This window comes from Erythrolamprus reginae, chromosome 2 (genome assembly GCF_031021105.1).
Source record: "Erythrolamprus reginae isolate rEryReg1 chromosome 2, rEryReg1.hap1, whole genome shotgun sequence".
Taxonomy (NCBI): Eukaryota; Metazoa; Chordata; class Lepidosauria; order Squamata; family Dipsadidae; genus Erythrolamprus; species Erythrolamprus reginae.
The window spans coordinates 233,053,145-233,075,030 of NC_091951.1; the positions used below are offsets into that span (position 1 = coordinate 233,053,145).

At 44.3% G+C, this 21,886-nt stretch overlaps 1 long non-coding RNA gene across 1 annotated transcript; it reads left to right on the forward strand.

Annotated features, from left to right (window-relative positions):
• Positions 1-312: 312 nt before the first annotated feature.
• On the forward strand, positions 313-981 carry LOC139158868 (uncharacterized). The gene is made up of 3 exons (XR_011557757.1): positions 313-353; positions 615-689; positions 927-981. It is a non-coding gene; the product is annotated as an uncharacterized lncRNA (long non-coding RNA).
• Positions 982-21,886: the final 20,905 nt, after the last annotated feature.

Here is a 21,886-nt window from a genome sequence, read left to right on the forward strand (position 1 = left end):
CCCACTGTAATGGCAGACATCCTGCCAAGAAATTATGCCAATAGATTTAATATTTGCCTTCTTATTTCAGGAGCCACAAGATGAAGAAAATAGCCAGGGTTCAGGGTAGGTAAAAAAACGTGCAGAGGGGAGGCGTCTCTGCTTCTGCTGCTGCTGCTTGTGTCACAGGACAGGTGGCACAGGGCAGTCCCACTGGCAGGCCAAACCCCTTGTCAGGCCAGCTGGAAGGGCTCTTGGAGCGTCTACATGGCCACTTTTGCAAAATGGGCCATGGCTGATTTTGATCTTTGTCCCCTTTGTTTTCTTCCCCCAGAGACACCACCTATACGATCTGGCAGCGAGAGCCCTCGGAGGTAAGAAACCCTTGGCAGGGGGGCAGAGGGTGAGAGGGTTAGGGCGATGCCTTGACTCCTGATGGGAGGGGGAGAAATTATGGTAGATATCCTTCTAAGCTTAAGGCTTGTAAAGCTTTCTCCCCCTCCCATCAGGACTGAAGGCATCGCCCTAACCTTAAGGCTTGCTGTTGGCCCCTAGGGCCTGATGCGCCCTCTCCTTTCTCAATCTTACTGGGACGCAGAAAGCTTAGGATTTAGCCTCCATATCTTCATTTGCAGGATTCGATGACAGCTCAAATGGGGTCAGGGAGCAGCCTGGACCTGGCCTCATTTTTGGGATCCTCCAGCCCTTGGGTAAGTAAGACAAAGTGTTCTCAGTTGGGGAGGGGTGGAGTCCCCCTAGTTAGTTCTCCTAACCTGACCGAGCTGTGCTGGAGCGTTCTGGGCAGCGGAGCATGGGGACACCCGGCCCTTGGGAGATGGTACTTAGGTTAGCCACATGCCCCCAAGCTCTGGTGCCAATGGCTCCTTTGCCACAAATCAGCAGGGACTGGTGTCCTTAATGGAGAATGGGATTATTGTCATCCACAGGATTCTCAGGACAGTTTCACTGATTTGGGCAGCCTGGACGAAGACACCCCGGACAGCTTGGAACGTCTCATCCAGGAATTAGAGGTATGTATTCTTTTTTCTTTTTTTAAAATAATTTTTATTTACATACAGTGGTACCTCGGTACTCGAACGCTTTGGTTCTTGTACATTTCAGATAACGAATAAAATTTTCAGCAAAAATTTGCTTCGGTATCTGAACCCACCCTTCCTGCAGCTTGGAGCTCTTATACAGCTCCTCGGCCCCCTGAAGCTGCTGGGATTGCAGCAGCCCCCACACTTCCTGCAGCTTGGAGTACCGAATTTATTTATCCCATTGGAAATAAAGAAAATAGATTTAATTGGTTCTTAGAGAGTTAACAGGGGCTGGGAACCAATTAAATCCATTTCCATTATTTCCTATGGGATAAATAAATTCGGTACTCGACCAAATCGGTTCTCGACCACACTTTTGGAACGAATTGTGGTCGAGTACCGTGATACCACTGTGTATATAATAAGACAATAACGACAAACAGTACATTTACATAAAATACAGAGAACAGAAAAAACAAGCAAGAGATATATTTCTTCTCTTCTCCTGTAGTAGAGACTGTTGACAGCGTCCTCTCTTAAAAAAAAAAAAAAAATTCTTGGCGGTGTTAAGACCAGTGGTTTGAGTTGTATGTTGTTATAGTTGAACTCTTATGTCGTAAGTTCTTATCAAATAAACCAAGCAAAAAACTATATGGACTTTGTAAAAAAAGATTGTTCTTTAAGTTGTTTCTTTATCTCGTAGCACTATAAAGGGGTGTTCTTTTATTTAACCAAATGTAAAATTATTCCCATATTTGGTAGTATTTGTTTTTTCTTTTTCTTTTAGTTCCATTGTTAGTTTATCTGCTTCAGCACAATCTAACATTTTTTTTATTAAATTCCTTTCATTTGGCATGTTTTCATTCTTCCAAAATTGTGCGATAGCTATTCTCGTTGATGTTATTAGATGTTGTATTAGGTAATAATGTTCCTTATTCATCTGATTTTCAAAAATGCCAAGCAAAAATATTTCAGGTTTCATTTCTAGTTCAATCTTAGTTATTTCCTTTATCCATTTCTGAAGTTTCTGCCAGATTCCTTTAACTTGTCTGCAGGTTCACCACATATGAAAATATGAACCTTGTTTCTCACCACACTTCCAACAGTTAGGCTTGAGGTTGGTGTACATTTTTGCTAGCCTTTCAGGGGGCACATGCCACCTATAAAACATTTTTATTGCATTTTCTTTGTATGCGGTGGATTTTGTGATTTTGTAATTGGTATGCCATATTTTTTCACATTGGTCCAATTGTATTGTGTGACCTATATTCTTTGCCCAAGCAATCATATTCCCTTTTACTATTTCTTCCACGTTTTGGTGTTCTTGGAGTATTTTGTAAATGTTTCTTGTGGGGTCCTGATAAGATTTTATCTAATGGAGTGTAGTTTTTCTGTATTCCATATTTCTTTATGTCTACATGGAATCTAGATGATATTTGGTGATAACACCACCAATCCACTTTTATTCCTTCTTCATTTAGCTGTGTTCGTGTTTTTAATTTTGAGTCTTTATCTAATAAGTGTGAATAGTTTAATAGTTTTTGTCGACTTATAGTGTTTGGGTAAATTATTGCTTCTATGCTTGAGAACCATAGTGGTATTTTAAAATAATGTTGCTTCCTAATTAAGTTCCAGTTGTCTATTAATGACTTCCTTATCAGATGGTGTTTAAAATATGAGTGTGTAGTAGATTTGCTGTCCCAAATGAAACTGTGCCATTCGGACTGGATATCATATCCTTCCAAAGCTAGTAGTCTTGTATTTTGAAGTTTAACCCATGTTAGGGCTGCTGTTCGGTAATAGAGTTTGAAGTCGGGTAAGCCAAGTCCGCCTTGCATAGGGCTATCTTGTGTCCATTTAAGTCTAATTCTGGTCTCTTTTTTCCCCATATAAATTTGGATATTAATTTGTCTAATTTTTTTTTAAAAAGGTTCCTTCTAATTTAATTGGGATTGTTTGGAAGTAATATAGAAATTTGGGTAATATGGTCATTTTTATTGTGGCAATTCTTCCTAGTAATGAGATTGGTAATTTAGAATGGGATCATTGTCGTCCACAGGATTCTCCAGAGAACAGTCCGGCGAATTTGGGCAGCCTGGAAGGAAACACCCCGGACAGCTTGGAGCGCCTCCTCCAGGAGTTAGAGGTATGTATTCTACCCTCTTCAGGGATCAATGCCTTGCTTTGCGAAGCTCAATGAAGCAATGAGCTATGCTGTGCAGGGCCACCCAATCAGACAGGTCCTAGTGGGGGATGCTGGCACAATGTGGTCTACTGGAGAAGGAAATGGCAGCCTTCTCCAGTATCCTTAGTAAGAAAACCCCAAGAAAAGCATCAAAACAATGCCAGAAGACGAGCCCCTCAGATAGGAAGGAGTCCAATATGCTACATGGGTAGAGCAGAGGGCAAGTACAGAAAGAGCAAACTGGTACTAACAACAGCCTTTCCTTCCTTCCCCAGGAGCTGCAACAGAAGGAGGAAGAACCAGCTCCAGGCACCTCCAGAGGTGAGTTGGTAGTTGGCTGGGAAAAGCCTGCAGGGAATGCGGAACTCCAAAAGACTGCGCTACGTAGTAATGGGCAGGACCCAGAATGGTTGGAAACGCTATTCCGGCAGCGGCAATGGAGTGCATAGTCTCGCTCCACTGCCGCCGGTCTTGCAGGCGCAATGCACGCACAACCTAAGCAATTCTGGCAGCTAAAATCACTTGGGTTTTGATTCCATGCGTGCACAGAATTTTTGCTGCTGGAAGAACGTCTGCGCACGAGATTACGGTTGCTCCACATGCGCAGCATCCGGAATCTCACAGCAAGAAGATACAGCAATGATAAATAGCCAACCTACATAACACTAAAGAAAGATACAGCAATGATAAATAGCTAAGCTGCATAACACTAAAGAAACAAAGGCACAAAGAAATCTAATAGGATAATGAAATACTAATGAAATAGGACGGTCAGTAGTCCAAAATTTACAACTATAATAAGGATCTGAATATCAGTTGTTAAGGTACCACAGTCATAAGTTGAGTCACTATTTGATAAGATTTAATGTTACAACTGTTTTTATGACCATCCGTAAACAAGTCATTGTGATTATTAAGCAAAACAAGTGGTCGTAAGTGCAAATCCGTTTTAACCAGTGGGCGGTTTTGCCATTGGCAAAAAGTGTTGCAAATGTGATGACATGACCATGGGCCATTGCAAGCCGTCATAAATGCAAGTTTGGCTGCCAGGCACACAAAATGCAATCATCTGACCATGCGATAACTGAGTACATTATAATTTTGAATGGCTATTAAACTGGTTGTAAATCAGAGACGACCTACACCAGGAAAGGAACCTACACCTTGGAAAAAAATAAAGTATAATCCCCAAAAGGGATAAATCCGAAAGAGGTTCATAAGAATACAAACATTTAATTCTTTGTGTTTACAACTCTGTAGAATGAAGAAAATTAAAAGAGCAAGACCTAGAATAATTAATTTTTTAATAAATCTAAAGGACAGGTTTTTTTAAAAAAAATAAAAGATTGCCCTTTTTAATAAAGGACAGATATGGTTACTATAAATTTATAGCTACCTTTTCTAGCATCGGCTTCTCTGGATGTTTTTAATTCTAGTTAACATAATTCTTAATCAACCTGATTGTGGGTTGTTAAAACCATTGTCTTTCCTAACACAATTTTCCTTATCTCCCATTCAGCAGTGGAAGAAGCTTTTGATTGCTTTTCGGAACTGTCAGTCAATGATAGCCCGCCTCTGCCTTTTCATGTTTTCATAGGTATATAAAGACCACTGAGGCCAGAAGTGGCTTTATCCTTGGCTTTGAGGTATGTATGACTAACCTGAGTTGCTTTCCTAACACCCCCCCCCCCGAAATGTGGTTTAAAGTTGGTCTTTCTGTTTTGTTTTTAAGTGACTCTGCAAAGCAAAACGAATAATTTAAGGGCGATCCGGAAGGGACCTCCGCATTGCGGCAATTGGAGCGAACACCCGCCCACCCTCCGCTATCAACAGTGTGTCATAAGGAGGTCGCCTTTGGGGCCGAATAGGAATTTTTTGCGGCCTCCCCTTTAGAGGCGGCCGTTTTTTTCGCCTATTCCACACTGACGGTGCGGACTGGATTGGTTAGGGGGTGTGGCGCATTTAGTTATTTAGGAATTTCCGCCCCGTTAGTTTGGCTCTGCAGGTCCTTAGTTTGTTTTGAATTAAATATTCAAAGTTACGTATTTAAATTTATTTAAAGTTATTTAAATTTATGCTAATTAATAAATGACCCTTAATTAATCCACAATATATGTCTCAGCGTCTTTACTCCGCCTCCGGGGGGCAATTATATATAAGACAGCCCTAAACATGTCTTTTTCAAAGCCTGCAGTGAAGAAAAAAGGTTGGTGATGAGCACGTGTCTTATTTGCACAAGGAATACAATTTGAAATGTCATTACCCAACTAAATATGCTGAGGAGTATCAGATCCAGGGGCTTAAAGCACAGGTTTCAGTCTTCTTTAGAGGAAATGGAGTCAGAATATGGGGATGTGCTCTACTTCACCGAGGTACGTTGGCTCAGCAGGGGAAACATATTGAAGAGATTTTTTGAGTTGAGAGCGGAAGTGGAGAAAGATGGGATTGCTATTCCTGCGCCAAGTGATACAAAATGGCTTACGGACTTAGCTTTTTTTGTTGATATCAATACATGAGCTTACTGTACTGAACAAAAAGTTACAAGGCCAGGGGCAACTTGTCAGTGCTGCCTATGACAATGTAAGAGCATTCTCTACAAAACGTATGTTATGGAAAGCCCAGCTTTCTCAGACAAACATTTGCCATTTCCCAGCATGCAAGGCACTCATGGATGCAGGCACACCATTCAGTGGTGAGGAGTATGTGGATGTCATTTTGAAGCTACAGGAGGAATTTGATCACACATTTGCAGACTTCAAGATGCACAGAGCAACATTTCAAATTTTTGGGAACCCCTTCTCCTTTGATGTGCAGGATACCCCTCCTGTGCTTCAAATGGCGCTCATTGACCTGCAGTGCAACTCTGAACTCAAAGCCAAGTTCAGGGAGGTGAGTGGAAAAGCAGACAAGCTCGGGCAATTTTTGACAGAATCGCCCCCCCAGCTTCCCTGAGCTTTCCCAAATGTTCAAGTGGACCATGTGTCTTTTTGGGAGCACATACTTGTGCGAAAAGCTCTTCTCTACCTTGAACTTCAATAAATCCTGTTATGTTTGTACTTTTAAATAAAGGTAACCGCTGATTGGCTTAAGTCGCGGCCAAGGGAAACCTTGTTGCGAAAGTTTAAAAAAGAGGAACTCACGTCTGTTTTCCCCGCGCAGATGCCCCATTTGCGTTTTATTCTAAAACCCTTTCACCTGCAGAAAGGAATTACTCTCAATTAGATAAGGAGGCATTAGCTTTAGTTGCAGGCGTTAAACGCTTCCATGGATATTGGTTTGGCCACTCTTTTACATTGATTACGGACCACAAGCCATTGTTAGGCATTTTAGCAGGAGATAAGCAGACCCCCACATTTCTGTCTCCGAGAATAACCCGCTGGACGATCTTTTTAGCTGCTTATAATTATGTACTTAAGCACAGGGAGGGGGAAGGAAATTGGGCACGCAGACATGTTAAGTAGGTGTCCTCAGGCAGAATTAGTACACGACCCAACCCCAGCGTCCAATGTATTGCTGATAGAAATGCAAGAAAACCCATTAATAACGGCAGCGGAAATAGCCAGAGAGACAGAAATAGACCCTGTGTTATCCCGAGTAAAGCAATGGGTACTTAAAGGGTGGCCGGAGGGGGGGGGGAAATTCCAAAGGAGACATGCCAGGTATTCAAGAACAGACAAACTGAATTAAATGTATTAAGAGATTGCATATTGTGGGGTGACAGGGTGGTAATTCCTAAACAGCTACAGAAGAAAGCATTGAAATTGTTACACCAGGGTCACCCAGGCATGGTAAAGATGAAAAGCCTGGCCAGGAGCCACCTTTGGTGGCCAGGTTTAGACCAGGACATAGAAATCTGGGTAGCCACATGTCACCCATGCCAACAAACTCGCCCAAACCCACCAAAGACCAAACCAACGGAGTGTGAGACACCAAAGGGACCATGGTCCCGCATACACATAGACTTCGCAGGACCTCTAGCGGGACAATCATTCCTCATTGTGGTCGAAGCATACTCCAAGCGGCTGGAGGTTGTCTTAATGACCTCAACTACAACAGCAGTGTCAGGGGCTGCGGAGACTTTTCTTAACACATGGACTGCCGGATGTGCTCGTCTCAGACAACGGTCCACAACTAACCTCCAGGCAAATGGAGGTCTTCCTGGCCGAAAGGGGGATCCAACATGCATTAATATCTCCCCATTTCCCGGCCGCTAGTGGCCGGGTTGAACGCATGGTGAGGTTCACAAAAGAAGCCCTGCACCGGTCAGCACCTGGAGAATGGCAACAGCAGTTGGACGAATTCCTATTAGTCCAGCACATCACCCCGTCGGCCAGCACAAACAAAAGTCCAGCAGATCTTCTCATGGGGAGGAAACTCCGTTCCCAGCTGGACAGAATTCACCCAGAGTATTCCGAAAGGAAAGACAAGCATACAACGGAACCAGAACGGACTTTTAAAACGGGTGACCCAGCAAAAGACTTTGACTCAAATCTCCGCTGGAGAGAGGGGACAATTGAATCAAAAACCGGCCCCAAATCATACACGATCCAATCAGCCAATGGGAAAATCTGGCGCAGACACATAGACCAAATCAGAAAACGACACCCAAGTGAGTTAACACAAAGTAACAATGACATTTTCCCCATAGATAAAACGCATGGGAATTACCAAAACCAACCAGACTACTCACCGCATCCTCTTCTGGCATCCAGCGGTGGCTGCCCTGGAACCCTGGCGGCTGGCGTTGGAAAGACCACTTCTACGTCTATAGGGCAAGACAATCTTTACCAGGACGGAGCAGCACAGGAGCCAGCCGACCAGGAGGACAATTCCCTGCAAACTGAACTGCGCAGGTCTGTGCGAGTCGGCAAGCCACCAATCAGGCTACAAGACTACATCACATATCTAAATGATTGACAGTTTGTTCAACCTATGGGGGAAAGTGTATTATGTTTGTATTTTTAAATAAAGGTAACCGCTGATTGTCTTAAGTCACGGCCAAGGGAAACCTTGGCGCGTAAGTTTAAAAAAGAGGAACTCACGTGTTTTCCCCGCGCCAGCAAGGTATATAAGGCGCGGCTTTAGCCGGTAGCCAGCAGTCACTTCCTACCTGCGAGCTGGTCACTTCAACTGTTCCTGATTGCCAATAAAGAGCTGTTAACCTTCCTCGGCCTCCAGCTTCTCATTTAACAAATCCAAGTACAGGTCCAGACTTACTGGTGAGCATCTTCAAGCCCTATGGAGGGTCTCAACTGCTTCCTCCCTTAAACCAAATGTGGCTTAGTTATGCAAGAGTAAGAGCTGCCAGATCTCTAGCAGCAAGAAGTAGGGAGAAGAAGCCACGTTCAAAACAGTTCATGTTCAATGTTCCATTCATGTTCAGAAAGTTAAGTATTAAAGAACTATTAATACAGACATTTGAATCTCAATAATACTAATTACATTTCTCTAGTCAGCAATTACAGTATATGTGGTTTCTTCAGTCTTCTATATCTGCTGTATTATTATTGTTGTTGTTGTTATTATTATTATCATTTTCATTTTATTTATTTATTACTGATTTATTTTTATTTTTCTTATGAATTTGTTAATTTATTTTTATTTTTTAACATAAAACAAGATGAAAAAATAAAGACATTTGATAACATTGGAATGTTTTTGTAAGAGCTTTTTGGGGGGAAAACCTGATGTGGCCCAGCCTCACCCAGCCTCTACCTCCAGCGGCCCCCAGGTAAATTGAATTTGAGACTCCTGGTTTAAAACAATGCCTTGAGGTAGGACCAAATGTCTATACATCTATAATAATTTAAAACAAATGTTAACCTAGAACTTTCAGATAAATAAGAATAAGATGGAGCAGCCACATCTATGTTAAACTCCTAATGAAATGTATGGTCTTTTAAGCCCATCAAATTTCCACAGAAACTGATTTTTAAAAGATTTTGACTTCTAAGCCCATATAATATGAAAAATCAAATTAAGTTAAGAAAGTCCATAACTTTGTATTGAGAATCTGGATTTGCATGTCCAGCTGGTCTAACTAATCTAGCATCATGTGATGCTGCAGGTGAAACTTGAAAAATTAGAATATCCATGTATATGCCATGTATATGATATAGACCAGTCTAAATAAATAAAATTTGCTCCCAAATGGAAATATCTGGTGTAATCATTCCTTCCTGTTGCCTTGCTTTTTTTTGCCTTGGTATTTTATCGCCATCATAAACCTACTCATAGTTAATTATGGGCTTTTGTGTTTGTGTGTCTCTCTTCACTGCAAAAAGTGTACAAACCAGAGGTGGGTTTCTCCCAGTTCGTACTGGCTCACAAGAACCGGTAGCCACCCACTGGTGCCGTCATGATAATGTCACAAAACCGGATTGGTCAGTGCCGGTCCATGGGCACCACCATCTTTAAAAATAAAAATAAATTCCCACATTTCAAAAATGTTTTTCCTCCTGAGCATGTGCAGAAGCCAAGTTCCTGTACTGTGCATATGGAGGCCATCTTTTTTTTTTTGGCTTTGGGGTTTTGGGGGGGAGGGGATTTTTTTCTTACTGTGCATGTGTGCCCACAAAGAACTGGCCCTCCCACGAAGCGCACCCATGCGAACCAGCAGCGAGGGAAGTTGGAACCTACCCCTGATGCAAACCATTGAAAACACTGGCTGTCTCATCCTGGGGGGAATTACAGGAGGACAAACAGCATGGACCACATCTCAACATCTCTCATCTCAGGCCTGATTTGGAGGCCTTGTGTTGGGAAAGGCCATTTCCTATTACCCACAAATTCAGTGAATGCTGATTGGCTCTTATAACCATCAATCAATAACACAGGGGTCCTCCTTCCTGTTTATATTGTTGGCTGGAAGAGAAGTTGGAAATTTGGGAGCTGGTAGTGGAAGGACAGACGGGAGGGAAAGCCTGGAATCTTAGCCCTAGGAAAGCTAATATGAGTTATAGAGGTGGTTCTCAACCTATGACCAGAATTAAACCCAAACTTTCAGCTGTTAAGTGAGACATTTGTTAATTGAGTTTTGCCCCATTTTACTATCTTTTTTTTGCCATTGTTGTTAACTGTAGGTGATAAGTTAGGGGCTTGAGCAAGTTTGCTAGCTCAAGAGCTACATTGAAATGCTTCTTGTCAAAAGTTGGAGGTATTGAGTCTGCCACAGGAAGAGTGAACTGCTTCTGAATGTTATCAATGAACAGCTGAGGAGCTGGAATAAGGGCCACTGTCTGGACTTGTTCAGCAATATATGGAATGGGAAGTAGAAGCTTTGTTTCCAGTTCCTGTGATAGGAGGCGTGGCCAGGCCAGAGGCCTTCTGGAGAATTGATTTAAATAAGGCTGGTGGGAAAAGGCCTGCAGGAGTAGGCTGCTCTATTGGTAAAGCTTCATCAGCAGAGAGGGCCTCATCCTGACACTCTGCCTCTTCCATTGCTGAGGCTTGGCTCTCATTATCTGAGGTAGCTGAATAATTATGATCCTCTAATCCTCCAAAGATTTGTGTTGCAAAGAAGGCTGGTTCAGCAGAGGCTGGGCCTGGTTTTGTGGGTGACTAGAGCAATCTCCCGTAATCACCATGTAGAGTGGAAAAACAGCCATTTGCTGAAAAGCAGCCATACACTGTTGTATAGTATTGGGCAATAATATTTTGAATATTGTTAGGATCCAATATTGGTGCCTGGGCTGTTTGGACAGTCCTTGGTTGTTGCCCTACCTGAATGCCAGGTGTAGTAGGCAAGGCTGTTATATTACTAACTAGCAGTAGTAACTGTGAAGCAGTTGCCATAGGTGGATTATTGGATCCAAAGGCTGAAGCCACCTGAGTGGGGGCACTTGCTGAGCTGGGGCTTTAAAATCTGCCTCCCACCAAACATTTGTGTTAATTAGAGACACACTCTCATAATCCAAAGCTGACTCACCTTGCTTGTTGAAGTTGAGGAAAAGTGAGGTGGTAAAGATGACCACTTTTCCACATTATTGTCAGGCTTGTGCAGTGTTCCCTCTAATTTTTTTTCGGTGTGGGCGGAAAAGTATAGTGTCTGAGCAGCAGTCCCTTCGGGACTGGGTGGCATAGAAAAATAAATAAATAAATAAATAAATAAATAAATAAATAAATAAATAAATAAATAAATAAATAAATCTGTTAAGTATGTATAATAAACTGTATGTAAAAGAAAGCTGTGTCTGGGCAGAAATAAGCAGGTCGCGTCTGATTGGTTAAGACGCATGGCCGTTTTGTTTTAGGCGCGAAACTCAACAGTATAAATAGGAGCTGTTTTGACACTGACAGCTCAGACGGATTCTTGCTGGAGTCACTTTTAAGAGCTGAATAAACAGAACCGTCTTGTTAATCCTGTCTGGTCTACATTCATTTCACTGGCGACGAGAGAACCGAAGAATCCACGAGTCAAGAATGAATTCGCTACCGATCGGCCGGGCGCCCGACTACTTCGATCCCGAGAAATCTTCATGGGACGCCTATATGGCTAAATTTGAAATCTTCCTCGAAGCAGCAGGAATGGGAGAAGCCGAAGCCGACAGAAAGCGGGCCATCTTTCTGAATTATTGCGGTCCCGAAATGTTTGACCTTGTTCAAACCTTGGCCGACCCGCTCCCGGCTAAATCTGTGCCATGGAAAGACCTACAAGAGAAACTGGCGAGTCACTTCAAACCGACGAAGCCTGCCGTGGTCTACAGACACCAGTTTTCAAGAATGACACAACGAGACGCCGAGTCAATCAACCAATTCGCCACGCGGCTTCGAACGGTGCTGTCAAAGTGCAAGTTTGACAGCCCGGAAGCTCGCCTCACAGACGCGCTCATCTTTGGAATGAAAAACGCCACCGTACGCAACAAACTACTTACTGAGGACGAACCTACACTTCAATCCGTCATAAAACTCGCTCAGACAGCCGAGGTCGCTGACACGGCCGCAAAAGAGCTAAAGGAACACGACCACAAAGAAACCGTCTCCAAGATCTCTACCACGCTTGCCCATGCCAGGCCAACAGACGACCTCAGCCCAGCTGCTGCCGAGGATGACCATTGTCTTCTCGTTCCAACCGACTCGGCCAGACAACCCAGATACCAACAAGCATCCACCCCTTGCCCTGGTTGCCGAGGGAACCATTTCCGTCAACGCTGCCCGTTTCGAGACGCCATTTGCCACCGCTGCAACAGGCGCGGGCACATCGCTGAGGCATGCAGAGCCACACAGCCTGAAGAATCATTCTCCACCCCTCGCTCGCAGAGGTACGCCAATCCACAACAACAGCCGCGAGACAACAAATCCTACCGAGGTTTCAACCGCAGAAATTACTCCTCAGCTAACAATAGCTACTCAAGAGGTAAAGCTCAAAATTATGTAAATAGCACTGAAACCAAAAAAGGGAACAAAATTGTTATCTCTCTGTTCCTAAATGGCAAACCTTGTAATATGGAATTGGACACTGGCTCCAAATACTCTATTATGCCTTGGGACAAATTTAAAATGTATATGCCCAACTATCTTAAGTCTGATCTTGTTCAACATACTTCTGTCATCAGGGATTTTCAGGGAAACGTAATTCCTGTCTTGGGGTTAGTAGATGTGCCTGTTAAATTTAAAAAATGTCTGTATACTCTCCCTTTGCTGGTAGTCGAGGGTGCTAAACATTCCCTCCTGGGTCTTATGTGGATGTCTCCTTTGGGAATTGAAATATCAGGTGTATGTAATGTTATGTCAAATGATGATGTCCCTGATTTTGTGCAAGAATTTCCTGAAGTGTTCAGCCCAACATTGGGCACTTATAATGGGCCCCCCATATCCTTCTCAATAGACCCCAAGGTTCCCCCGGTCAGACTGAAGCCTCGCAGGGTACCCTTGCCCCTTCTACCTAAATTAGACTCCCAATTAGATAAACTCATTGCCCAAGGAATCTTAATTCCTGTGGAACAAGGGCCATGGGAAACACCCATTGTCACTCCACTCAAGCCTGATGGGTCTTTAAGAGTCTGTGCAGATTACAAGGCAACCATTAACAAAGCCCTACAACACCACCCATATCCAATCCCGGTTGTCCAGCAACTACTCCATTCTTTGGGAGAAGGAAAAGTCTTTTCTAAGATTGACCTCGCACAGGCATATCAACAGTTGCCGGTCGATGAGGCCACATCCCTGGCCCAAACCATAGTGACCCACAGGGGTGCCTTCCGCTGCACCCGGCTACAATTCGGGGTTAGCATAGCTCCAGGCATTTTTCAGAGCCTCATGGAGCGGTTATTAATTGGCATTAAAGGAACTGCCCCGTACTTTGATGACATCCTTATTTCGGGGGAAAACCAGGCCCAATTGAACCAAAGGACTAGGGAAGTATTGACCAGACTACAAGTTAAGGGTTTGAAAGTAAAGCCTGATAAATGCGTGTGGGGGGCTAACAGTATAGAATTTTTGGGTTACATGATAGATGCACACGGAATTCATCCTACAGCTGACAAATTAAAAGCTATAACAGAAGCCCCAGAACCCCGTGATAAGTTAGAATTGCAAGCATTCCTTGGCCTTCTTAATTTTTATTCAATTTTTTTAAAGCAGAAGGCAACGGCAGCAGAACCACTACACCGGCTGCTGCAGAAGGGAGTTCCCTGGACCTGGGGCACGCTTGAGCGCGAAGCTTTTCGTAAAATAAAACTTTTATTAACCTCTAAAAGCGTAGTGGTTCAATACAGCTCAGTATTGCCAATAAGACTTACGTGTGACGCTTCCGCTTATGGGGTGGGCGGAGTATTGGCTCATGTAATGCCTAACCAATCTGAAGCCCCAATTGCTTTTTTTTCAAGGACTCTGTCCATGGCAGAAAGAAATTATAGCCAACTGGACAAAGAGGCATTGGCTCTTGTAACTAGTGTAAAGAAATTTCACAATTACCTGTGTGGGAGAAGCTTTGAGTTAATCACAGACCACAAACCCTTATTAGGTCTGCTAGCTTCAAACAAACCAACACCTCCCTTCATGTCCCCAAGGTTAATTAGGTGGGCATTGTTCCTTTCAGGATATCAATATACGTTAACCCACAGAGCAGGGAAATCAATTAACCACGCAGACGGCCTAAGCAGATGCCCCATAGTAGAACCAGCTAAAGATCCAACTCCATCAGAGGATGTATTATTACTAGATTTCGAAGAAAACCCCCTCACCACAGCTAAAGAAGTAGCTGAACACACCAAAAAGGATCCCCTCTTACAAAAAGTTATAAATTGCATACAAAAGGGGTGGGTAGGAGACCCTGAGGAGGCAGGCCTCACAGATTTCAAAGCCAAAAGGTTGGAGTTATCATTTTTAAAAGGATGTGTATTATGGGGTGACAGGGTGGTTATTCCCAACAGTCTGAAACAAAAGGTGCTTGGGATGTTGCATGTGGGCCATCCAGGAATTGTTAGAATGAAGGGGTTGGCCAGGGGGCACTTGTGGTGGCCAGGCCTAGATTCTGAAATTGAACAGTGGGTAGCAAGGTGTGACCCTTGACATGGAGTCGCGTCCCAAACCCCCTAGAACCACGCCTGTTGATTGGGAGAAACCTACTGGCCCATGGGCACGTATACACATTGATTTCGCAGGCCTCATTGGGTCTCAAAACTTCTTGATTGTGGTAGATGCTTTCTCCAGGTGGGTGGAGATAATAGCCATGCAAAATATCACTACTTGTGCCACCATAAAAGCTTTGTATCACCTATTCGCCACTCATGGGTGCCCTGATGTTCTGGTCTCAGATAATGGGCCACAATTGACTGCAAGACAATTTGAATGTTTTTTAAGCAACTTGGGTATCAGACACGCCCTCACTTCACCTTTTTCGCCATGGGTTAATGGCCTTGCAGAACGATACGTTCGTGTGGCCAAAGAAACACTGCGAAGAGCAGGTCCCGGGGAATTACAACATAACTTAGATCAATTCCTAATGATGCAACATATCACCCCAAATTCTGTAACAAATAAAAGTCCTGCAGAGATCCTGATGGGCCGAAAATTAAGATCTCCCCTGGACAGGTTGCACCCCAGATATTGTACGAAAGATTATAATAATGTAACATGTGTAACTCCTGAAAGAAGTTTATTCCTGGGTCAGACTGTATATGCTAGGAATTTTGACGGGGGGTTACATTGGCTTAAAGGGAAAATAATTCAGCAGACTGCCCCAAAGTCCTATACCATACAACTTGAGGATGGCCGCACCTGGAGGCGGCACATTGACCACTTGCGGGGGCGTCTAGCACCTAACATCGAGGGACCATTTAATAACACTTCTTCCCCCCAAGCAGACTCTCATATGCAACCGGGACTTTTTGATCTACGCATGGACTTACCGGGGCTGGAAGCTTCCTCCACCGACACCGAGCCATCGTCCTCATCCGAGGCCGCAACACCAGCATCTCGTCCGGCTGGAGCCCCAACTCGGGCCCAGCCAGTCTCAGGAACCTGCAACGAGCCTTCCTCCACCGTCGAAATCACAGACTCAACTGATCTGCGCAGGTCTGAGCGAACTGTACACAGACCCAGCAGATTGGAAGATTATATCACGTGGCTCACTGATTGACAGCCACAAGACTAAGGGAGGAGGGGTGTTAAGTATGTATAATAAACTGTATGTAAAAGAAAGCTGTGTCTGGGCAGAAATAAGCAGGTCGCGTCTGATTGGTTAAGACGCATGGCCGTTTTGTTTTAGGCGCGAAACTCAACAGTATAAATAGGAGCTGTTTTGACACTGACAGCTCAGACGGATTCTTGCTGGAGTCACTTTTAAGAGCTGAATAAACAGAACCGTCTTGTTAATCCTGTCTGGTCTACATTCATTTCAAAATCCCTTCTTTTTTATTAAAAGAACCTCTTTATTTCTTCCTCTCTCTCACTCTCTTTCTTTCTTCCTCTCTCTCACTCTCTTCCTTCCTCTCTCATCTCTCTCTCTCTTTCTTCCTCTCACTCTCTTCCTTCCTCTCTCATCTCTCTCTCTTTCTTCCTCTCACTCTCTTCCTTCCTCTCTCATCTCTCTCTCTTTCTTCCTCTCTCTCTCTCTCTTCCTTCCTCTCTCATCTCTCTCTCTGTTTCTTTGTTCCACTCTTCCTTCCTGTTGTGTTTGTTTAAAAATATTCACAGAAATTCGGTGATTGGTTAAGACGCGGCTATTCGGAAAATAGCCGCGAAAGTTAAATTGTTGTCAGTTGAAAAAGCCCGCCGTTTTTAAGCGTATAAATAGGGCAATGGACTAGCCGTTGCATTCATTCGGATGACTACCGTTCCACTGCTTGTATTTTACCTCGTTATGAATAAACCAGTTCTGATTTAAGCTACCGGAGTCCTGACTTTTCAGTGGCGACGAGGAGGTCGAACACCCGCGAACGCAGCCATGAACTCGGCCATGGCTCCACCGCCGCCAGTATTCAACTCCGAGACAGAAGCCTGGACCTCTTACATGTCCAAATTCACATTTTTCCTCAAAGCCAGCAATCTACATGACGCCGATGATGAGAGGAAGAAAGCCATATTCCTCGCCTATTGCGGCACAGAAGTCTACAGCTTGGCCTCTACCCTCGTTGACCCAGACACTCTGGAAACCATTGCCTGGTCAGCCCTACAAGCAAAACTCGCCGCGCATTACCAGCCGACAACTCCTGTCTGTGTATACCGCCACCAATTTGCACAAATGCGGCAAGCAGATGGAGAATCTACCAACGACTTCATTACTCGCCTGCGCGCACTCCTTCCAAAATGCAAATACAAGGATCCGGAAGAACAGTTGATTGACCGCCTTATTTTCGGACTCACTAATATCACGCTACAGAAGAAATACTTAGTAGATGAGGCTGCCTCCCTCCAAGACATTCTCAAGGCAGCAAAAGCCTCCGAGGTATCTGAAACATCTGATGCCGAGATTAAACGCGCAACCCCAACCGTTCATCACATCCCCGATGAATCCACTTGGCTCGCCTGCCCTCCAGATGAGAAACACTCGGAATCCACTACTCCAGACGACACCTGCCTCCAAATCCGAAGAGCTCCCAACCACGACGCCAGAGAGACACCCCGTTCAGACAGATGCGCCGGCTGCAACGGAAATCACCCACGTTTTCGCTGCCACTTCAAGGATGCCTATTGTTGCCGTTGCCAGCGCCGCGGCCACATCGCTGAAGTCTGCCGCGCCGCCAACCCAACTCCAGCAAACCCACAAAACCAGCGACCCTACTTTCCACCAAGGAATCGACGACCGCCGTTTTCACGCAACGTTTCCCGCCCGGCTGACAACTCTAACTCTTCGAACCAACGAGGTAACTGCCATTCTTCTGTAAACTTCAATTTCCCCACTGCGGAAAACAAACTATTTGTTTCTCTTTTCCTCAACGGCCGCCCCTGCGAAATGGAATTGGACACTGGCTCCAGACATTCCATAATGCCTTGGGAAAAACTTAAATTATATTTACCTCATGTAAAAGCGACTGACTTAGAACCGTGGGAACCGGGCTTGAGTGATTTTCAGGGACATAAGATTCCAGTAGTAGGATGTTTAAATGTGCCTATTGCGTTTAAGAAATTTCAAGGGTTTTTACCGCTCATAGTGGTTGACGGTCCTAAACACACACTATTGGGACTTAGATGGTTGCAACCCCTAGGCATTGAAATCTCAGGGGTTAACAATGTTTGTGACTCTTTTGACCCAACTGATTTAGTGAAAGAGTTTTCCGAAGTTTTTTCTAGTACACTGGGTAAATATACAGGCAGCCCCATTTCATTTAATCTGGACCCAAACATTTCTCCCATCCGTCTAAAGCCCCGCAGAATTCCCATCCCGCTTTTGCCTAAAGTGGATGAACAATTAGATAAATTAATAGCTCAGGGCATCTTGATTCCCACTGATCATGCTAAATGGGAAACTCCAATCGTAACCCCTGTTAAACCGGATGGATCTATTAGAATTTGCGCAGATTATAAAGCAACAATAAATAAAGCCTTACAGCATAATGCCTACCCAATCCCAGTTGTGCAACAGCTCCTGCACACATTAGGAAATGGGTCCATTTTCGCGAAATTGGACCTGGCCCAGGCATATCAGCAGCTCCCCGTTGATCAAGACACATCTGAAGCCCAGACCATTGTAACGCACAGAGGTGCCTTTAAATGCACCCGACTCCAGTTTGGAGTCTCCACCGCCCCCGGCATTTTTCAGGGTCTCATGGAACGAATTTTAAATAATATTCCGGGGGTCGTCCCATATTTTGACGACGTATTAATATCGGCCACATCCAAATCAGAATTGTGGGAGAGAATTAGGCGCGTTTTAACTAAATTTAAAGAAACAGGACTCCATTTAAAAGCGGACAAATGTTCCTGGGCAGTTCCCAAAGTAGAATTTTTAGGCTTCACCATAGACAAATTCGGAATTCACCCCACAAACGACAAAGTTGATGCTATAAGAAATGCTCCCACTCCTTCAAACAAGACAGATTTACAAGCATTCCTGGGACTCCTTAACTTTTATTCCGTCTTTCTTAAACAGAAAGCGACGGTGGCAGAACCGCTCCATAACCTTCTAAAGAAAGACTCTGCCTGGACGTGGGGACCAAAAGAACAAGCCGCTTTTACCGCAGTAAAAAATTTACTTTCATCCAACAGTGTTTTAGTACAATATAATGTAACCCTGCCCTTATCCCTGACTTGCGATGCCTCTCCGTTCGGCATAGGAGCTGTCCTCAGCCATACCTTCCCAGACGGCACGGAAGCCCCAATAGCCTATTACTCTAAAACTCTCTCTTCAGCTGAAAGAAATTATTCCCAACTCGACAAAGAGGCGTTAGCCCTTGTAGCTGGAGTTAAACGATTTCATTATTATTTATGTGGCCGCTCCTTCACCCTCATTACAGACCATAAACCTCTTTTAGGTATTTTGGCGGGAAAAAAACAAACTCCCGCCTTTCTTTCCCCTCGCATGATTAGATGGGCTATTTTCCTAGCCGCTTACAATTATACTTTAATCCACAGGGGGGAGAAGGATATTGGAAATGCCGATGCATTAAGCAGGTGCCCCCAAACAGAATTGGTCAGTGATCCTGCCCCTGCGTCAAGTATTTTATTAATAGAAACTAGTAAACAACAGTTATTAACAGCAATAGACATAGCCAATCAGACACAAGTAGACCCAATTTTAAAAAATATTAAACAATGGATATTAAAAGGTTGGCCAAATGAACAGTATTCAAACCAATATCAACCCTTTAAGAACAGACAGCTTGAATTAAATGTGTTAAAAGATTGTATATTATGGGGAGACAGGGTTGTTATTCCCAAATCCTTACAAAAACAAGCATTGCAGTTATTGCATATAGGTCACCCAGGAATAGTCAAAATGAAAACTATTGCTAGAAGTCATTTATGGTGGCCTGGGTTGGATAAGGACATAGATGCATGGGTTGGTGGTTGTGCACCCTGCCAGAGAACAAGACCCAACCCACCAAAAGCCACACCATCTGAGTGGCCAACACCAAGAGGGCCCTGGTCTAGAATACATATTGACTTTGCGGGACCAATCAGGGGCCAATCCTTTCTACTAGTTGTGGATGCATACTCCAAATGGTTGGAAGTTGAACTCATGGCATCTAAAACTACTAGTGCAACCATAAAAGCACTAAGGAAAATGTTTGCCACACATGGCATCCCAGATATTGTGGTTTCTGACAACGGGCCTCAGCTAACAGCCCGTCAAATGGAACTATTTTTTTCGGACCAGGGCATAAAACATGTGCTCACCCCTCCTCACTTTCCCCAAGCGAATGGACAAGCAGAACGAATGGTTAGAACCACAAAAGAAGCATTAAACAAAGCACCATTAGGAGATTGGCAACAACAAATCGACGAATTTCTAACCATTCAGCACATAACACCATCAGCGTCCACAAACAAAAGCCCGGCGGAACTTTTAATGGGCCGGAATCTCCGCTCCAAACTAGACAGAATTCACCCTAATTACCAAAACGACCAAAAAGAAATTAAACTACAAAATGAGAGACAGTTTAATATCGGGGATTTAATTTACGCCAAAGACTATGATTCAAATGATAAGTGGAAAGAAGGAACTGTATTAGAGAAAACCGGGTTTAAAACATATATTATACTATTAACTGATGGGCGTAGTTGGCATCGGCACATCGATCAACTACGAAAAATAATTAAATCTAACTCAGACATTTTGCCTACTATAGAAAAACCAATACAGGACTTACCAGAACCACTTCGAGACTCCAGCGAAGGCTGCCTGATGCCCCTGGCGGCCGGCGGAGATCAAAATGCATCAATGCAACCAGGCCCGTCAGAGACTAGCCTTAGCGGAGCAACGGAGCCGGCCGTCCAGGCAAGCAGCTCCCAGCAAAATGAACTGCGCAGGTCCCAGAGAACTGTAAAGCCACCAATCCGCTTGCAGGACTACGTGACGTGGATTAACACGTAATCATGATCTCATCTAAAGAGGGAGGGGTGTTGTGTTTGTTTAAAAATATTCACAGAAATTCGGTGATTGGTTAAGACGCGGCTATTCAGAAAATAGCCGCGAAAGTTAAATTGTTGTCAGTTGAAAAAGCCCGCCGTTTTTAAGCGTATAAATAGGGCAACGGACTAGCTGTTGCATTCATTCGGATGACTACCGTTCCACTGCTTGTATTTTACCTCGTTATGAATAAACCAGTTCTGATTTAAGCTACCGGAGTCCTGACTTTTCACTTCCTCTCTCATCTCTCTTTCTTTCTTCCTCACTCTCACTCTCTTCCTTCCTCTCTCATCTCTCTTTCTTTCTTCCTCTCTCTTTTCCTTCCTCTCTCATCTCTCTCTCTTTCTTCCTCACTCTTCCTTCCTCTCTCATCTCTTTCTTTCTTCCTCTCTCACTCTTTTCTTTCCTCTCTCATCTCTCTTTTTCTTTCTTACTCTCTCTTACTCTCTCTCACTCTTTCCCTCTCTTGTTCTCTCTCTCTTGCTATCTCTCTTTCTCTCCCCCTCTTTCTCTCTCTCTCTTATTCTTACTTTCTCTCTATCTTACTCTGTCTGTTGCTCTCACTCTCTCTCGTTCTCTCTCCGTTTTTCTCACATCAGAGGCAGGTGAAGGTGATTTTCAATGTCGGGCACGTGCGCTCCCAATCCCCTGCCAGCCCGCCCGGAACATTTAAAATAAGAAAAACCTTCGCCAGCTCTAAGTTCTCATGCTCGAGGAGGGGGTTCGACTATAGGACCGCCAATGTATTTTTCTATATTCTGGTTGCTTCTCTGCTTCCTGGCTGCGGAGGAAATCAAGCACCCTTTCTTGCTTCCAGCCGCTCCTCCGACCCGTCCTCAACTCACCCACCAGCTGCTGCTGCGACTCTCGGAAGCGCCCAGAAGATACTCGGTGATCCTCCCGTTCTCTCCCCTTTCTAGGAATGCAGTACTTGATGGTTTTAACCCCTTAAAGGTTAAAAAAAAATAAGGACACTCGGCGCGGCGAGGCGAAGCGACGTTAAGGGGATGACTCGAGCCCCCGCCCCCAGGACACTTGGCGAGGTGAAGTGGCGTTAAGGGGATGGCTCGAGCCCCCCCACACGCACTTAGCCATGGCGCACTTAGCTGCGTCTTTCAGTTTTTGAACCTTGCCCAGGAGCCAATCGCCAAATGTAGGCTTTTGCAAAAA